At 30.9% G+C, this 19,682-nt stretch overlaps 1 protein-coding gene across 3 annotated transcripts in view; it reads right to left on the minus strand.

Annotated features, from left to right (window-relative positions):
• Positions 1-9,640: 9,640 nt before the first annotated feature.
• Positions 9,641-19,682, minus strand: part of LOC141457783 (uncharacterized) — a 93,994-nt gene continuing 83,952 nt past the window's right edge. For 2 of the 3 annotated variants that reach the window (XR_012460546.1, XR_012460543.1), the window contains exons 8-12: positions 14,524-16,371; positions 14,069-14,443; positions 12,728-12,950; positions 11,277-11,527; positions 9,641-11,039 (exon numbers count right to left, since the gene is read on the minus strand). The gene's annotated coding sequence lies outside the window, so the exon portion shown is untranslated. The remainder of the gene's footprint in view (positions 11,040-11,276; positions 11,528-12,727; positions 12,951-14,068; positions 14,444-14,523; positions 16,372-19,682) is intronic. The other variant, XR_012460544.1, reaches the window with a different exon arrangement.

Here is a 19,682-nt window from a genome sequence, read left to right on the forward strand (position 1 = left end):
CAAATTAAATTGGATTTTAAATTTAAAAAATGTCAGATTCTCATCAATTCTTTGCGCAAAACGTTCTGAACTTAACCTTTTTCGTGTAGGAAAATTCCACCCTCGTTTCTCTCAGGGTAGACATAGGCTAGTATGGATAAAACACTATTAAAATGTTTAAATAAAGTGATTAAAACATTTTTGTCTCTAAAACTCAATTTCGATTAAAAGTTCGTCATTTTACAGTAGAAACAAAAAATAAAGAAAATTAATTAAAATCTAGAAAATTAACCCCCCCCTAAAAATTAAATGATTAAACTTTTCTAGCAGATAATTTATAGCTTGTAGATTGTGTAAACGAACCAGTGACACAGTATTATAATTTGTAACTTAGATGGCGGTCGTTAAAACATGAATTGAAATGGCTGTCATAAAACAAGGGCGAATGAATTGCTTGCTGGAACATTGCTAGTTCTCTCTCTCTATACTCAAAACTACAAAACAGAAATATCCTGTTTAATGTCGGCTAAAGAAAAAAAAGGGAAACTTTATTGCTGTGTTAAAATAATGAATATTTTTGTAACTTTATTTTTTGATACGTGGCCATCTGATAGTATTACTTCGTTATCTTTGTAATCAGATAGAAATCCACCACAATAAAAAGAATAATTAATAAACTCTTGTGTTTTAATACTGTTACAATTAAAAATGTAATTTCGCCTGGTCGTAGAGTTGTACTTTTATTACGAAAATTGTCGACGCATTTCTAGATTTTTTTTTGGATTAAAGAAGAGTTTATATTAAATCAACCAAACAGGGATCGAGGTCTACGATATCCAGTATTCAGTAGGGTTCATTTTTTTGGCCCGATCGATCAAATTACACTCTCCAGATATTTTGGCAAGCATGTATTTTGGTTTTCTCTTTTGGGTGAAAACCCAAAAGTTCGAAATTCACAGCCTTCTCAACTTCTTCTTGAAGGTAATTGATTATTATTATTATCATCATTTAGTACAAAATAACAAATGAAAAGCAGAAGTTATGTTGACAGATTTTAAAATAGTATAAATGTTGCTGTTTTAATGAGGCTGTACGCTTTGTTTCATTGATCTTGCCAGAAATACCGATTAAGTTGGGTACTACCATTAAATTATTAAAATACACCGTAGAAATGAGAATCTAAAAAATACAAGTGCATATATCTGATTGTGAATGTGCTAGCACCACATTTTGTACATCTACTGATATGATCTCTTATTAATTCCTAAACTAAAAGAAGACAACGACACTTTTCAGAAAGTTCTGAAAAAAACTAAGTTCTTCGATTATTACATAAACATACTGAGCTCTGGAATTAGCGGAGTCCACCGTCTGTGACCAAAGTGCATCTGTAGCATCTCTTTGTTTGGAAATTAAGATAGATTACAACGGAAAAGACAGATTTCTAGTAGAGAAATCTGATCATCATCCTGGATAGACTTTGTAAGATTGTTTTACTCAAGGACAAAAGTAATAATAATTTCAGGCTGAATTAAATTATAGTGATATTTCTTCAGTTAGTTGTGATACAGAAATATTTACTAAATTCTGGTAACAAGCTTGGCCTGGCACAGTAACAGCCCAGATTGATTGCCTAACAACGAGTGTTACAGCGCACAGTTGTGCTCCATGAGCTTTACCTACTACCGAGAGTTGTCTACAGCTTTATGTATATAGAGCTATAATATATATATATATATATATATATATATATAATTCTCCAACAAGTAGTAGCTTACAACCAAGCTTCCTCCAAGTTATGCTATAAATCAAAACGCTGTAAGTTGCTGACAGATCGCAGGTGCTACTTACTGCTACCCGCTTGCCCTTATATTAGTATAACAAACCTTTTTCCAACTTCTTCATATAAGCACAAACTGCTTTGTTTACTGCCTTAGCTCGCTTGGACTGTTTTCGTACCTAAAGGGGTTTTTCACCTAAAAAAAGAACTGTCTCAAGATTTCTGTTATATAAATATAGTAAACACACTGTGACATTATTGCAAACAACTCACGGAGGAATCCTTACCTAAAGCAATGAAATTGCTTTTTATACGTAAGCGAAATTCTCTCTGAAGGGGATATTATTTGACTTTGAGAAGGAACAAATCACTTCGCTACTTAATTGGTAGTTTTAAAGCCCCATTTTGAGAGGGGGTAGGCAGTCATACAGCTCCCTCAAGAGATTGTTTCCTTAAATTAACAACAACCTACTCCAGAGTGAAATTGTTGATCCTATTTCATTAAATGTATCACCAATTCCTCAAGTTGATACTATACCTTGAGTTATACATTGGGCTTTTCTTTGACAAAACGGATTAGAACTGTTTGTGACCGCTAAACTTTCTGAAAAAAAAACAAACATCCAAAATCCACAATACTTCAGTCTAACTGTGATTCTCGAAATCCAAAGCACTGATCTCTCAATATTCTCTTTGTCATGACACTAGCCAAAACCATTTTACATCTCTCCTGCTCTTTACTTTATCATTTTTCCCCCCAGATTAGAGGTTAATACTAAATAATAACAATCTTTTGAATAATGAGACGATAATGACTTTAAATATGTAAGCTGAATTGTCTTCACAAATCAGACTTAAAAGATGGATGAAAATCTGTAACAGAATGAAGTAAAGTAAAAAGTAAACTACAAGGATGAAACCATTACCATTATCAGAACCAGAATTGCAGATTTACTGTAATTGCAGATTTATTAATTACCACTTAGATTAATTTTTATAGATTTAACTATTAAAAATAACGATAAAATCTGTATTGCCATCAGCCCCAAGTGCATCATACTGTTGATGGAAGGAGGTGTGTTTTTTCAGACCTCATCAAACATACAATTATATCTTTTTAAGTAGACCATGTTCGATAAAAGGATCTTTTCAACTTAGAAGGATGAAGTTTGATATAAATTGGCTGAATTGAAACATAGTCCAGCTTTCATTTATTTTGCCCCTTAATTTTGATGCCCAATCACTGTCAGGTTTCTTTTCTCATATCTGTTGTGTAATTAAAATGATCATATGGTGCATTTAATTGTTATTCACCAAGTCACCACTTTTATTTTCGCTTCATTTATAACATCTTAGAGTTTTTTTTACTCATTGTTTGAAAATAAATTGATAAAGAAAAGTTGATATAATCAGTAAAAGTTTTCATCGCGTTATAAAAAAATCAATTCATCTTTTTCTGATAAAAAATAAAAATATAAGAGCGAGATGAATACCGATTAAAAGAAACATTCTTTATATTACGAACAAATGCTACAAGAAATTCTAATAACTTGTTTTAGAAAGCAAAAAATTCATAAAGAAGTTATTTGAATCTTTTTTTCCTAATTTAATTTACATTTCTTTACTGTCTTCAACGTTTTATGTCATCTAACAAGCTTCAAAGTAACTGTATTATAATACAAAAGAAAAAACTGTAAAAATAAATAACAATTGAAATATTAACTAGCTATGGCTCGTTTTCAAATTCTTTCCTGAAATTAAGTAGAACTTTATATAAATGAAGGTAAGATCAAATACAAATTGGTAAAGACATTGTTCTAAATTTTAAACTGTATCAAAGGGTATTTAGTTGGCATTTTTCTATCTTTGAATTCTAATAACAAAGTTACTTCTATTCCCTCTTATTCTACAGGATCCTGAAATTAGATATTAAATTAGTATTTGATACTAAAATGGTTGAAAGCACATGGCGTACCTGTAGCCTAGTGAAAGAGGGTAAAATATTTGAGATTTCTTTAGTTTATATCCCAACCTCTTCAAACGAAGATCCTGCATGACGTTGGTTCACTTTCTGATACTAAAAAGATTTGCAGAAAGTTAACTAAGATTGATTGTTACACAAAAGCTGAGATTAAAGAACATCTTTATTGGTGCGTTTCCGTCTTAACTTGTTTGTGCTTCCATTCTTTTAAGCTCTGTACGATAGAACAAAGCGAATTTTGGACAAAGTAGGCAGCAGACTTGCCTTCATCCTTTTTTTTCCTGAAATTTGATCTCAAAGTGGATATTATACAAAGGAAGTAACAGAGAATGGAAAAATAAGTGCTCCTTCAAATGGAAAAAGTCAAGTAGGCTGGCAGTGCTCTTTGTCATAGAAGTGGTTAAATTTAAACCCCATTGAGGTGTCCAGTCGGTTGTCCGGTATTACAAAGTGGTCCACTCAAATGAGAGATTTTTTTTTTGAACATTAATTCTTATCACCGTCAATGGCTCTTGAAACTGAAGGGTCTTCCAGTAATTTGAAGAATAGTTTAACTGAAGTGATGTCAATTTGTTTTCTATTTTCTCGGAAAATTTTCTTAGATTATCACTGTGGTGAAAAAGAAGTGGATTGTTTTTTTACAAGAACTTGAAGAAGGAGAAAATGTTCCTTTTTTTCTTTTCTGGAACTACCTCAAGTTGCCAGTTCGTTGTCACTTAAGTCCTCTCATCTAATGAATGCCAGTAACTGAAATATTATGAAAAATTATCAGCAAATGAAGAGAACGCCGTAACAACTTCGGATAAATCTACTTCTCATTTTTCACTTATCTTGAATAGATGCGAAATTTACTTTGAAGGGGTATTATTTTTTCTGAGAAGGAACAATGTACTACCAAACCTCTCTGGATACGTACAGCTTCCTCAAGAGATAGCTGTTGCCGAATTCTATCTCAATGTAAATAATTTACTCATGAAAAACATTGATCATTACAAAAATTCTTTCAAGTTACATAAAAAACTCAAAAAAAAAAGGCTTTAAGTGATAATCATAAATTGAATGCTATCTCAATTCATTTTATTACTGCAAAAACGAATTATCAATAGTTAGGTTTGGTGTAGTGGTTATTAGCATGGACTTGAAATTAGAAGCTTCCCAGTTTTAAGACTCCCCAGGTGTCTTTTAAATTATTATTTGTTACAAAAATGTTAATTATTCAGTGTGCGCTTTTTTACCTACGTTCACCACACCTAATAATGTAGCTGGACGTTAAGCCACGCCTGATAAAATAGACCACAAATTTACATTATTATTTTTTTTCAGATAACATTACTTTCTCTTAGTAACAAGAACTATTTTATTAAAAGATATTTATTTTTGTGTGGTGGTCTGATGCTAGTAGCTGGTTCTTTATTAAACTTTGCTTTGCTTAATCAACAAATCTTTGTATTCTTACAAGGCGAAAAATCAATAAATAAGTACCTTGAAAATGACCTATGGTTGTTATATGTGAGGGTTGAATGGAAGTATTTAGAGTGAATGGTTCGGCTCAGCTAATAAAAAAGCTTCTAAATGTTTACTTGAGGGAAGGGTTTGTAAGGTAAATTGCGAGAAAGTATGCATCATCTAAGCGCAGATGGAAATTTTAGCACACTATTGATGAAGAGACATGAAGAGATAGCTGAAGATCAATATTAAAGGATAATTAGACATAAGTAGGGACCATCAAGTATTGTTGAAGTTTAAGAATAAAATAATAACAATAATAAATTATAATACTTTTTCAAGACAGCCTTATCTTAAGACAACCTCACATATCTTGATGTGTGAGAGCATGTTTAGAACACTGAGTGTAAACGTAAACATAAATTATGAATTATCATCATGATGTTTAAAGATGTCGTTTATGAAGTTGGACAAATGTGTAAAAATCAAAAGGCGGTAAATAATAGAAATCCCAGCGTTGATAACCCGTTTTTGTTAATTATTCTGATGGAATTTTGAGATGTAAATAAATCAACTTGTTTTATACTCGAACATAACACCAAATAAGTTTTATTCAATCATTAAAGAAAAATTTTAGAAAAGAAATTTGTCGCATGGAAAGAACTTTGAAAGTTATAGTGAGAGCAAATTCCAATCTGACAAGAACTAGTTTAGTGAATGATGTAAAAGCGAAAAGCAAAAGGGGTTACCGCATCTAAATCAGTTTAATCTTCTGGTTGGACCCTAATCAAGTAAAAGGACCTTCTAAATGATGGCCATGGAACAAGGTTCCACGCCCAACCATTGTCCCTACTGGCCTGCACTCTAAATGTTAGACCATTCAACACTGTTGACGCCTAACTCCCTTGTAGTACAGTACTTGATAGATCTACACGGTTTTAATACCCTTTATTATGTTAATACCTTGATATATAAGGGTTTACAATTTACGCAAAAGATTTGCTATCCACTAATAATAAATCTTTACAGATCAGTTGAGTATGAAACTTGGACTGAATAAATACAAACCTATGTACGACATCTTCTTTAATTGATTACTTCTTTTTTAGTTGTATTTGTGGCATCCATCTCTAAACTGAACCTTGTTCAAATAGATAACATTTTGGGAAATAAAGACTAACTTTGTAATCATTATTCTGATAACGTTTTTAAGATTTTCACTAACAATAAAATTATTAATAATTCAAGATTATTGGGAAGAAGGTTCGGTTTATTTTACGGTAAAATTACCAAAAAAAATTTTTTTTTAAATTTAGAAAAGGATCATTTTGGAACTGTACGGCGGACTAGGAGTGTTTTACTCCTGAAACGACATGGATATGGATAATTTTAAAAATGTACTGTCTTCTAAAATGAATACGTTTGGAGAAGAAGCATTTTTGACACTGTTTCAGAAAGGAGAAATGAAGTAGTTATCTATGTTCAGTTTCAGTTAAAGAACATACTGATCTTTGTTTGCGTTCAATACCTTTAAATGAGTGTTAATGTGATCTGAGAAGATAAAAATCAGATGAGTAGAGAGAATGAAGAATATTCTGAAACAAATTATTCCAATTTCGACAAATTTTGGAAAACTAGATTCCACATTTTAAGTTGTCAAGTATTCAAAGATTTACTTTGATGCAAGTTGCGTGCATTTCACAATGCTTCTTAATCCACAAAGTGTAGTACTTTTATTTTGTCTAAGTATTGTATCTTTTTTGTTTTGGGGACTTCATCAGCTTGGTAACAGCGCTTGCTTAACTGCCATTGTATATACAGTAATTTTGCTTCTCAGATCCCAGACTGGTTATCAAATTGGGATATTATTCTGTCTGTTGGCACTGCTAAGATTTAATACAATATTAAAACGATTTTAAGTTAACAGTTGATAGAATTCATTCAAACTATTGATCAAACTGTTAATGTTTATATTATTGGGATTTCTTATTGTTATGATGTTCTGTCTGCTTTAATGTCAACATAGTTTTCATGATGTAGAGTCGTCTTGTGAAAGAACAATCTAAACCAGGAATCTGTGAGATGCTCATGTAAGAAACAATAACTTCTTAACTACTAAACCAACATTTTTTTATCGACAACTCAATAAACTCATCGAGAATAGGGTGTGATTTCAATCAACTTAATCTTAATCTAGGAAATTCGAAACGATTCCAATACTTATTCCTATTAAAGATATTGAAATAATACTTTATTTTTTTCAATATCTCTTGATTGAAATTTGATATCTCTTATATTTGACAATATCAGACCCGAGAAATTTAGCAGTGGGTCCAAGTGGGTGCACAGCTGGTCTATATGAACTTGATGAATGTTTTTGACTCTCTTGATAGAAGCAAATTTGAAACTATTTGATTTAAATAGGAGCTGAAGGAAGAAGCAAATGTTTACTCGGGGCAGCATATTATCTTTGTAATACTGTCCACAATATCTCCTTTCTACTTAATTCTTCAGCAGAATTCCTGAAGAATAATTACTTCAGCTATATAAGATTTATGTAATTTAATTTTCTGGATCAATTACGTTTAAATAACGTTTAAATTTAAATTCACTTGCAGATATGTTTAAAGCTCGCAAAGACCCGTTACATATTTTATAATAACTGTTCTATTTTACTAAAATCACCTCTTTTATATTAGGGTTTTCATATTTACACTAATGGTAGAGCTTGGTTAAATTACCTTATATATCCAACCAGGGTTTCTAGTTAATCAAATAAGGCAGATTTGCTTTACATATTTCGTTGGTTATCTTGGAATATTCACTAGGAGATTTGTCCTTTATACAGGTAAAGGTACAGAAATAAGCCAGATACACATTTTCTACCTTTGCTATATTAATTTATGTAACGTTATGCATTTTAAACAGTCCCCAGATTCATGTAGTCCAATTAACTTGACCGAATAAAGGGATTTTTATCTTCAATAAAGGTCTTTGAAAACATGGAATTTAAATTTAATATTCTATCTCTTATATTATTAATTTTACTACTAGTAATATTCTGAATCTGGTTCAAAAACACTTTATTAAAAGTTCTAATTAAAAAAAATAAAATTTGTTATTCCAGAATTGATTAAGCTTGCCTTGCTCGGCTAAGATTACTGGCACGTTTAAGATTAATAATCAACAAACATCTTGACTATTTACTTTGAGGGTAAGAAGTATAAATTTCGTCAGGATACTAATTAATTTACCTGTAATTTGTCCGGATCGTACATGTATTTGCTATGACAGTCATTTTTTCAAAGAGGATAAGATGAGATTTGTCAGGGCTGTTTAATATGGAAACTGTTCTGTCCGTAGATTAGAAGAAAAAGATCAATAGCGTATTTTTATTTTGTTTTAAGTGTTTAAGCAAGCAAGTGGAAGAAAATTTCAAATATAATTAACACAGATTTTACAAAATTAGTACCATTTTTATATTTGTGCATTTAATTAGAGTTGTTTTAAAAATTTATTTTGTTTTAACATTGCTAACTCAGAGTTTTTATTCTATTTTAAAATGTTCTTAAGCGAAATGCGTGCTCTATTAATAAGTGATTTACTTCTATGCTATAAATAAATATCATTATTAACATTATTTTTAGTATGAACCTTTAAAGACAGTAAACTTTACACTAATCAATGATTTGACTAAAACTCGGCTTGATTTTAAATCTATTGTCAAGTGATGTTTCCACAGCTAGAGAATTAACTAGATACTGAATTTAGTGTGCGAAGTAGATCATTTGAGCTAAATTGTTTGAATCTAGAAATAGCAGAAAGATTACATCTAAATCTAGATTTTGTTCTAAATCTCTGCTAGTCAATTCCATTCCATGGATTTTTCCAAATGGAAAGTAAGCTCTAGAGAAAAGACGAGAAACTGACACTGATGATAAAGGTGAACCAATATAAACTGTGCCCACCCTTTAAAGCCTCTTCACTTCATGCACAACTTTCACGAAACTCTTGCTACCATGCGCTGGCAATAAAGAACTACAATATTCTGAGAGCCACTGTGACGACTTTACCCTCACATCGCGGCACTCTTCATATCAGACTTACCAACTCCATTCCATTGCTTAATGCAATTTTCGTTCTAGCTTTTTCCTTCAGATTTCTTTTCTCTTTTTCTTTTTTGTCTTTAACCTTATATATATAAACGAGAGAGCAAAGTTTGCCAAAGTTAATATTTGAACATGCCTTGAACCACTCTTAATATGTTAACTTTACCTTTTTTTATAAAAAGAAAAATAAAGTAAATATAACTTTTTTACTTAACAAAATAATGTAAAGTATTCACTGTTTTCTCCTTGAAGTTTAACTTATTTAATTTTGCATGAAAATGCAGTAGGAAAAGAAGGAAATAGTTCACTGATTTATTTATTAAAGAGGGAGTTAACCTTTCTATTGTAAATTTAACTTTTCAAATTAATTAAAATATTACTCTGTAATTTAAAGTTTTTTCAACATAATTCCATAACAAAATTCACATATTTAACAATTACTTCTTTAACAAAAACTTACAATTTAATAAGTTAAGTATGTACAAAACCTACAAAATTTAACCTTCTATATCTCCATAACTATTATCACTAAAACATTGTTATTTATACCAGTTATAGAGAAGACTTTTCTCTACAATTCAGTAAATAAATCATTAAAATCGGAACAATACGAAGGGAGATTCAGAGGTTTGAAATTTGAACGATTTTCAAAACCTACGAAGTTTGTGATTGCAGCCAAATAAGAGTGGATTTCTAATGAAATCCTAATCTCGAATATTTGAAAAGATCCCAATACTTGTTCATATTAGATAAGTGTATTTAGAAAATGTCTGCTCCATTTAATTCTTTGACATCTTAAAGAGAATGAGTCAAAAAAATTGCGTTAATCCAATAAAAGGTTTTGTACTAAAAACTACCGAACAATTTGGACTTCCTAAGCTTAGGTTCAAAATTCAGGATTCGCCCATTTACTATAAGCTCTCAACCTACCTATGCTCCTTGTGGAAGTATTGACACATATTAACGCGATGGTTCCTTACTGCGAATACCGTTCTCGCTTCAAATAGCGTACATCTAGCCCCTTCGGTCGCGATAGTTTTTTTAGACAACTCAAGAAAAATCTAATCTAAATTGAAAGAAGAAGAAGGATTCTCAGTGTTCCCCGCAACTTGTATAATAAGATCCCAAAAATAAGAATTTTCATCTGTCTTTCCCAAGCCGTTGCCAAATAATTTAATAGATGAAGTACCTATTTTCCTATTTATATCTATTTATTTTGCCAGTGAGGCTCAAAAAGTTATGGGTATGTCCAAAGGGAACCAAGTAGAAGTAAACAAAGGGGGACATCAAGGACAAAGCAATGAAGGCTATTTAGACTATTTTTCTGCTTGTCTTCTTTTAATCCAAGGCATCTTTAAAGAATGTATTGCTATGAACTTCTAATAATGCGATTCGAACATAATTTTAAGATAACCGTTTTTGCACTTTATCTAGAAAAAGTTTCAGTTTTAACGAAAACATTAAAATTTATGTTAATGTGATTCATGTAAATTAATTTGATCTAAATAAATATTGACAAACTTATTTATAGATAATGAAATTATAGTTTATTACTATATCTCTTCTTCTTGAATAATTTTTCCGCAACTACTGAAATAAATATTTTTGATATTTAAGGACAATATCCAGGAGCCGTGTAAAATGATGGACATAATGAGTGTAGAGGGTGTCGAACAAGTTTCAAATAACCCATTTTTCATCGGTCCAAAGTTCAGCCTCTCTCCGTGCACAGTAATCTTCTACCCTATACACAAAAAACATATTACTCTTATTTGACAGCATTAATATTTTATAAAGGAGCCTTAATTCAATTACGCTATTAAACTTACCTAAACTTTATTAATATCGACAGATATTAATATTATATTTTACTCGTAAATATTAAAAGCATTCTTTTTAAAAAAAATGTGCCAGAATTTCGTAATAAATTATTTTTATAAAAAGTATATTTTGTTTTCATAAAAATATTGTGTTACTTTACTTTCGCATCACTGATTCAAAGGGTTGCCGTCAGATCCAAGAACAACTTTTTATTATTTCTTTCTGTCTCTCAAGTTACCGTATCGTAAGCCTCTTTCAGCCATCCTCTCTTCGTCGTACATCCTTCCAGTGGGTTCGATGTCTGCCTATGTTACCCTCAATACCATCTCCCTCAAACGATTTGGCCATTCGTTACCTCATATTCTCCTGATAAGACAGGAGCATTAAGTTTTTCCGAAGAAGAGATGCTGCCTATAATCAATGGACCCTGGTTAGATGGTGATATACTTATAGGAATTGTTATTTTTTTTTTTTGTAATAACAAAAAAAATGAGGGTATTGAATAAATTATTTCTTAAGTATGATTTATTTTAAAGATTTTTGTAAACAATAATTATTCGGAATACTTTTTCTTCCATTTTTTTTTTTCAATAATCTAATCAGCGTGAAAGATATATGTTCATTCTTTCGATGTTCAATAAATTTCTCCGCCAGAAAGGACCTTAAAAAATACTTCAAGAACTAAGTACTTTCTTTTAGATGGAGAAAAAGAGAACAAAAAACTTAGAAAGTAGACGTACTTAATATAAAACACGTGGCCATTAAAGAAAACAAAGTAGGTACCACCTGCAGCCAACTCTATCATCAAAAATGATCGTTAAAAGGAATAATTATATAAACTTCCGACAATGTTCTCCTGTTGTCAACATACACATACAGTATCCAGTAAACAGACATCAACAGCAACATCATCTAAGTACCCATTAATTTGTATTATTCATAATATTTTGGTAGCATTTTTGTAGTTCTAGTAATTTTCAATTTATCCAATGGATTTTCTGGAATGGAGTTTGTTTTCTTTGGATTTGATTCTTGCATTCATCATGTTTACCGTTAACTACTCTCATTTTGTTATTTATGCTCATAGTGCACTTTTAAATCAATGGAACGCACAGTTCAGTCTTTAAACTAGGTTATTTAAACGCCAGTAATACATTTTTATCAGAGCATACTCTCTGTTGGAGTTTTACTTCTAGCACCCTGAATCCCTGTTTTTACTTTCTCTTGCTATACTCAAAAGAAATACTGAGTTGGTGGTAGATTTTCAAATTCGTTAAAACTACCAGATAATTTCGTTTTAATAAGTATTGATCCAAAAAAAAAGGTACTGTGGCGACTTTGGGAAAACACCATTACTCGAAACATTCCAGAAGGTCAAATTTGTAGTTTACTTTTCACTCAGTGCCTCTACTTACTGTACCAATTTTATGTTTACATCTAAAGCTGTTAAAATATTAAATTTATCTTTTTGATTATTACAAGAAAGGATTTAATCTGAAATGAATTTTTTAACATAAAGGTTAGCAATAAAATTAAACTAACAGATCTTATTTTTAGCAACAGGCATAATGCAATTTGCAACTTGTTTTATTTTTTTGCCTAATTACTTACCAAAACTGCAACACATATTATTTTAAATTTTGGTATCTTAGATATTGTCAAGAACAATATCGATGACATATGTTATGTGATCACCAATTCTAAAAATATTTAATAAGTAATTTTTATTAGGCCTTCCTCCATGCCCAATTAGGTGTAATAATAAAATCATCGGACATTTTAGACTCGTTTTTATACTTTGGCTGAATTTGTTTCAGGCTTCGGTGTTCCTACCCTGAAAAAAAAAAAACAGTAAAACATAATTAAGTTGTATTCTAGCAAAACGATGATGAGTTTTTTGGTTTTGTTTATTACAAAAAAGATGTGTGGATAATTCATCGCCCCTTTTATTCTTGTTTTATCAATGAAAGTAAATAAAACCAAGTGAATAAACAAGATGAGAATAGAAATAATATAATTTTGAGAGAAAATAGTGGAAAGACAGTTTGGAAAGGGGAACAACTCCTCCCTTTCTACTTTTCAACCCAAAAGAAAATTCCTTATCATCGCAACCACACAGCGCGCTCTCTTATTTACATAATCTCCAAAGAAGGATTTACACTTCTCTCTATCCTTTATTGTGGTCTTTGCTCAAAGCAGCGACATTGTCCCTTTCCATCTTCCGTTTTTCCTTCAACCTCCTTCCTTCACTTTGTATCCTCCTCAAAGGATCATACATTATTTAGAAATATTTTGTTTTCCTGCATTACTGGATATCAGTATTTTAGTGTGGTGTAGAATACAAAATATTTTCAATAAGTCAAAAAAAAAAAAAAAAAAAAAAAAGCGATGAATAAGATATCAACCGTTCTTCCTTTGGCAGATCAAACTTCACAACATTTTATCTATTTAATGATATCTTTTCTCTTCTCCAAGAAATAGAAAACAAAATATGTACATAAATTTAAAATTGATTGTAAAATGATATATTTTTTTTGTAAACAAACAAATTTAACAGAAACATTTAAATTTAAATGGTTAAGTAGGTTTTTGAAAGTAATTTAAGTTCAGAATAAAATTTAAAATTTTTATAATACGTTATTTTTGAATTATAAATTAAAACATTTAATAAATACTTATTTCATAACATGATATTTTTTCTGTTATGCTTTCTTTTAAAACTTTAAGCTTCATAGATAGCTTTGAATGAATTCTTTAAAATATGCTTGGACAAAATGATTCTGAAAGAAACATAGAGGAAGATATTGTGCAATAATCATTAATAGCTGCATACCAGATAAGTTTTGTTTAAGCTTAAAGTTTTTTTTTTTTTTAGGTACTCAAGCTTAAAGCTTAGATATTAGGGTTAATTTTCACACTACTTGTGACTTTAGTAACGCTCTGAAGACCTACCTTTTGTATGCATTTGTCATTTGGGCTCCACCTAATTTGTGCACTTTTGCATCATAAATTCTTTTGAATATATTCAACGATGTTAAGGGGACACTTCGTCTTAACATTCAACACACCAACTTACAAACTTCCTATAAGTCTTCCATTTCTTTATTTTTGAAGGAAATGTTTGTTTCATTAAGTTTAATGTCAAGTTCCTCAATTCCCTCGTTTTTTATTTCTCAAAATATTAGAAATATTCTTTTTTTTTTGCTGCAAGTCTCCTATTTCAGATTCTCCTATAAATTCAAAACTCCTATTTCTCCTGTATTATATATCCTAATAGTCAACTATCAATAGAAATGATGCGCTAATTTGATTTCATCGCTTCAGGCTCTGCTAAAACAAAAAGAGATCAGTTATACGATTATTTAAATAACACAATTCCAATAGTATTTTATTATTTAAAAAGCTACCAAAGCATGCTGCTATTATATTTCGTTAAGTTAGTTATATTTCATTAACTCTGATTTTCAAAGCACTGTGCATCCTCACTGTTTAACTGGATCATTATCCTTAAATGGTTAACCGAACAAAATAAAAAGAAAGGGTTTCTTCTCGTTGATTAATTAATTTCTGAATTCAGGAGTAGTTTTACTGGAACAAAGATTCAAACAACAGAAGACTGGAAATAATAATTTTAAGTCAAGTGCAAATTGTAAATAATTAAAAAATTCTTACTCGTTCAGTTACTTTCCTTGATGAATCACAATCATATTTTTAATGATTCCAAACCTTCTGTAACGTTTGGAGTCTTCAGAATATTATTGGTACTAAATTTTTTTTAAATGGAAACGTTTGTATTTTAGCATTTGGGAATTGCTTTAAAGAATAATGATTCAAACCAGTTTTTTTACCGTTTGTTTATTTACTTCATCTATTAAGGTTGTAACAAGCAATTATAGGGTTAGGAGGAACAAAGCAAAAGTTGTCATTTTAATTACGCAGAAGCCACTTATTGTTAATCTAATAATTATTTGTGGAATATTATGATTACAAGTTCTATAACATTTACAAATAGTGTACATGTGGCTTTACAAATATCAACCAGATGGTGGATGGTAATTGATGATGAATAAAAGGAAACAGTAATGTAGATAATTACTGGAGAAGAAGTACTACTACTCCACCAGTGGTTCTGCAAGAGAAGTGGATTGAAGAGTTAGTGAGTCTGTAGTCAATTTGTCCATGTCTTCTTCTGGAAGTAGTTGTATAACCCTTACCAAGATGGTAGTACTAGCTCACTGGCTCTCTGTTCATTACACTACTTGTAGTGCTGGTTGGTATGATGGTAGGTCTCGAGTACTAACTAAGGTAGAGAGGATGTGCTATGCTCTCTCTCTCTCCTCTTCAGCAGAAGATAGAACCGGCTTGAACTTGAGGGACTGGAGGTGAAACAGTGACAGATGCCTCATTTCCAACTACCAACATACCATCCTACACCGTCAACCCCAACCAAACCAACTAACCTAATCAATTTAGAAACCTGCTTCCTTACTTAACGGACTATCCATTACTAAGAGTGGCAAAGGGTTTTTGGCCATAACCTAACTCTGCTGATATTTCACCTGAAAACATTTGGCCTAACGTTCCACTCTCTTGGAGGTTATTTAATTTTTTCTTCCACACTTAATTATAGTGATTATTTCTTGTAATTTTTCTAATTTTCATATAACTTGGTGATTGAATTTCATTTCAAGACAGTATTTATTTGCTTATTAATTATTTGAAATTTGTTTTGTCTTTGGGAACTGCTGCCTCAGGGAAGCAGCTAATAATCTGCCGTAAACACTGCCTTGAAGTTTACAAATTAAAAAAAAAAAAACTAGAAAAAATACTTTGTGACTAATAAGAAAGCCTCAAAGTATTTATTATTTTTTTTAAGAGCATGTACAGATATGAATTTTATTACTTCTGTAGGAAAGTTAAATACAAAATCAATATTAAACTTTCATGTACTATATGTACTTGCGAACTCGAAATATGGGTATCAGCTAAGCATTCCAAAATTCACCTTCACAATTCTCGTTCGAATAACTAACATACCCCTATTAAGTTTTCAACTTACCATTCATTAGGAACTTAATATCATCTCGCTTGATTACTTTCAATCCTATTCGGTACGATTTCCTCGGTGACGGAGGTCAATAATTGAACGTTACTTTTCGAGAGTCACAATTGGAGTCATGGACTCCAGGTCACGTCTCTGATGCCAGCTGATTTACTTGCTGCAGATCTTGGTGGCTCTGCTTTGTAAATTTCCACTAAAATTAAAAAGAAAAAAAACTTTTAAGTGACTTCGACATTTTTATATTTCAGGTTTTCTTGAATGAGAAAAGTAATACCAAATGTTTGATTGTCCTTAATATTTTAATGCAGTGGAAAGTTACTATTTTGAATCTCAAACCCTTCTAAAACTTTTCCTTGTAAGGTTTTCAAATTAAAAAAAAAATCTTTTTCCCTTCATCATAACTTTTCATGCTGCCATAAAATATTATATTTACTACATGGTCCCTCTTAACTTGACCGCTTTCCAGCAATTCCACACCAAAACTATTGCAATATCTTAAAGTGGAGGGACTTTGCTTCGTCTCAAAGAAGCAACGGGGTTTAGATCAATGTAATGAAAGCTAGATAGAGTGAATCACTGCTTAGCATAACCTTAACCGTCTTAGAGCATGAAGTTTGTATCCTGTATGTTTTTAAATTTTAGAGTTACACCTGTAGGTATGTAATAAAAGTATTAAAGTTAAATTTATTCTAACATGTGTACTGCTCTAAAAAATCATCATAGAAAAAATGGAGAAGATGCCTTTCTCCGGCAGACTTACTGTTTTACAGAGTTTCTTAAATTTAAAAGACTCGTCAAAGGAAATATGGGGCACCAAAAATCTGGATATAACCAATGGTGCTGTGTAATTAAATAGCTACTGCTATAATTCTGTAATATTTTGGTCTGTAGAGTAGTAAGCAGTACTGGATGATGGGTATGACTGGATAATAGCCGAAAGAATCACAGAATGTGCGATATAATTTCGTCTTATTTTAATTGCAAGTAATGTAGCTAATCATTTTGAAGAAACTAGAACATTTTAAATTATTCTACTAACAAATTTATCAGTTGGGTAAGAAATATTAGAGCATTACAATTTGAAAAAAATCGGTAAAAACATTTGAAAAAAAAATATTACATGATTTGATCAGTCCTTTTCTTTCCACTTGGTTTCTCCGTCTAGTGATTCCTCGTAGACGGAACAAATGGATACCGCTTGTAGGCTGCTCATGAATTTCATGAGAGCAGAGAAAGATCAGATGATCGTTCCAGGTCAATGATTGCATTGAGCTTGCTGACAAATAGGAAGGCCCATTACTGTACACTTTCTATTTACCACTAGAATTTACTACGTCATTCACTGATCATTAAACTTTTTATTATCAAATAGATAAATAAAAATGTTTATGTATAAATAAAAATATAATATTTATAATAACTACATTTGCTTCTATTAGTTTATGGTTAGAAGTTCTTGAGTTTAAGTTAGAAAAGAATTTTGCAATTAAATAATGAATGAAAAGAATTTGATAACGTATCGGTTATCCAATATGAAGATAAGGAATTAATTAATTCGCCTAACTGGTCATATTGATCAGTGACTACCCAAGTTTACAATTTCACAATTTTGGGTTTGTGACCAGCTAGCTGAACATCAGCTTCTTCATAAGCTACAAGTGCAATAAATGTTACCAAGCTCGCAAAGCGTTTAAAGCTCTGCTGTAATATTAAAAAACAAAACTCTGGTATGATTAATATAAGACTTTCTCTTATTAAACTTCTATTCTAGTTCATTTATTAAAAATTGGAATTTCAAAACATTTCTGGAGTATCCAGCTCCGCGGTTTTACTCTATTTAAATTGCCACAGGCTTGCTCCAGATCTATAAAAAAGCTGGAGAAGTTGAACTCAATTTCAGGCCATTTCTCCACCTTCATTTTCATGATGAATACATTTATTATTCTTAGATCTGTCGCCATTAAAACCTCACGACTATTGCACCCAAATTATCTGCCCTTTTAGTGGAATCTGTTTGGAATTTCACTAATCTATATTTTTATTTTCGCCCAACGCGTTCTTGTACATATGCACATATAAAGCATCCTAAAATGTATTTTACCTGCTTGGAATGCTCACTTGACTACAGAGGTGCTTGTAATATGAATAATAAAAGAAATTAAATAAATGGAATGCGCCTTATTTTATTTTGGTTTGTTGTATATCAAGTGACAAAGTCAAAAATACCATACGTCATTTCGAGACCATATCTCCTTTCACAATACAACTTGAGAACAAATAAAATCTGTTATGAAAGTAATTTGAGAAATTTTATATATCAGGTGTGTGTTCTTATATTCGTAATGTTCTTTGTTTATTGGAATATAATATTCTTCTTTGTTTAGTAATATGGAGATTTGTTTATATTTTGTGGAAGGCGAATGATGTCACTAACTGTACAATTTTATTAAGAATTTAGTTAATTTTAAATTGAACATTACAGGGTGTGTACACCTCAGATTTTCTTTTTTTACTTCAACGTTAACTGCGGCACATTTTTTTTTTTCACAATTACTTTATGTAAATCTGTTCTGTGTTTAAATTAAAAATGAAGTAAATGAATCAGTGAGTTTAGAACCTTTTATTCAAATTATTAAAAAGCTAATGGAAATTTCTTAATTAATTTTAATATGCTGTACACATCTTTGCAAAATTTGTACCAAAATTAGTTACACATTATTTAGGACAAAAGAAAAATTACGGTAGGGCTGGATACACAAAAAATCTCACCCCTAACAAGTGAATACTCTGGACAAATTGAAATACTATATTTAAAATATTTCCTTTCACTACTTATAAGAGAAATTAATAATTGAATCTAAGATCAAATCTTACATTTAATACAAATAAATTTGTCAATTGAATATTATGAATTGTCTTTATAACAATATAATAGGAAGACTGCGAAATGGGAATGAATGAAGGAGCTAACAACTATAGCGGAAACCCTAGGAACAAAGACTTTGGCAGGACAAAGGAGCCGACAGTGATTAGATTGAACAATGTGTGTAATCGATTAATCTGACTAGTGACGAGCCAGCGATCCTAAGGAATTTACTACCATGGGAAAATTGTATCGATACTTACCCTAAAGTTATATTCCCATGTAACATGAATGTGTAGCAGCAGTTCTGGCAATAAACTTTAATTTCAAGCTTCAATTAAACAATTAGGATAATAAAAGTTTATATTTTATTGTTGTATAATAAATTATTGTGTACACAGATTGTAGATATTTAAGTATTACTTATACATCCATCTAGGTTAACTTCTGTTCTCATTAATTCTTTTCGTGCTACTTCTACTTATCCCATTTTGTTACCTTTCCCCAGAGAATTGCTTTATTGTTTGTCCGCGCTCGCTGTCAACTTGATAAACATTGCCATTCGGTGCAAAGAATTGCTATGTTACATCTTATGTTAATATCTTTTCCTCCTTGCTGAAGAGATTTGGATCTCAACAATG

Source organism: Rhodnius prolixus, unplaced genomic scaffold, assembly GCF_049639745.1.
Source record: "Rhodnius prolixus isolate KJV_2025 unplaced genomic scaffold, Rpr scaffold_5, whole genome shotgun sequence".
Lineage (NCBI taxonomy): Eukaryota > Metazoa > Arthropoda > Insecta > Hemiptera > Reduviidae > Rhodnius > Rhodnius prolixus.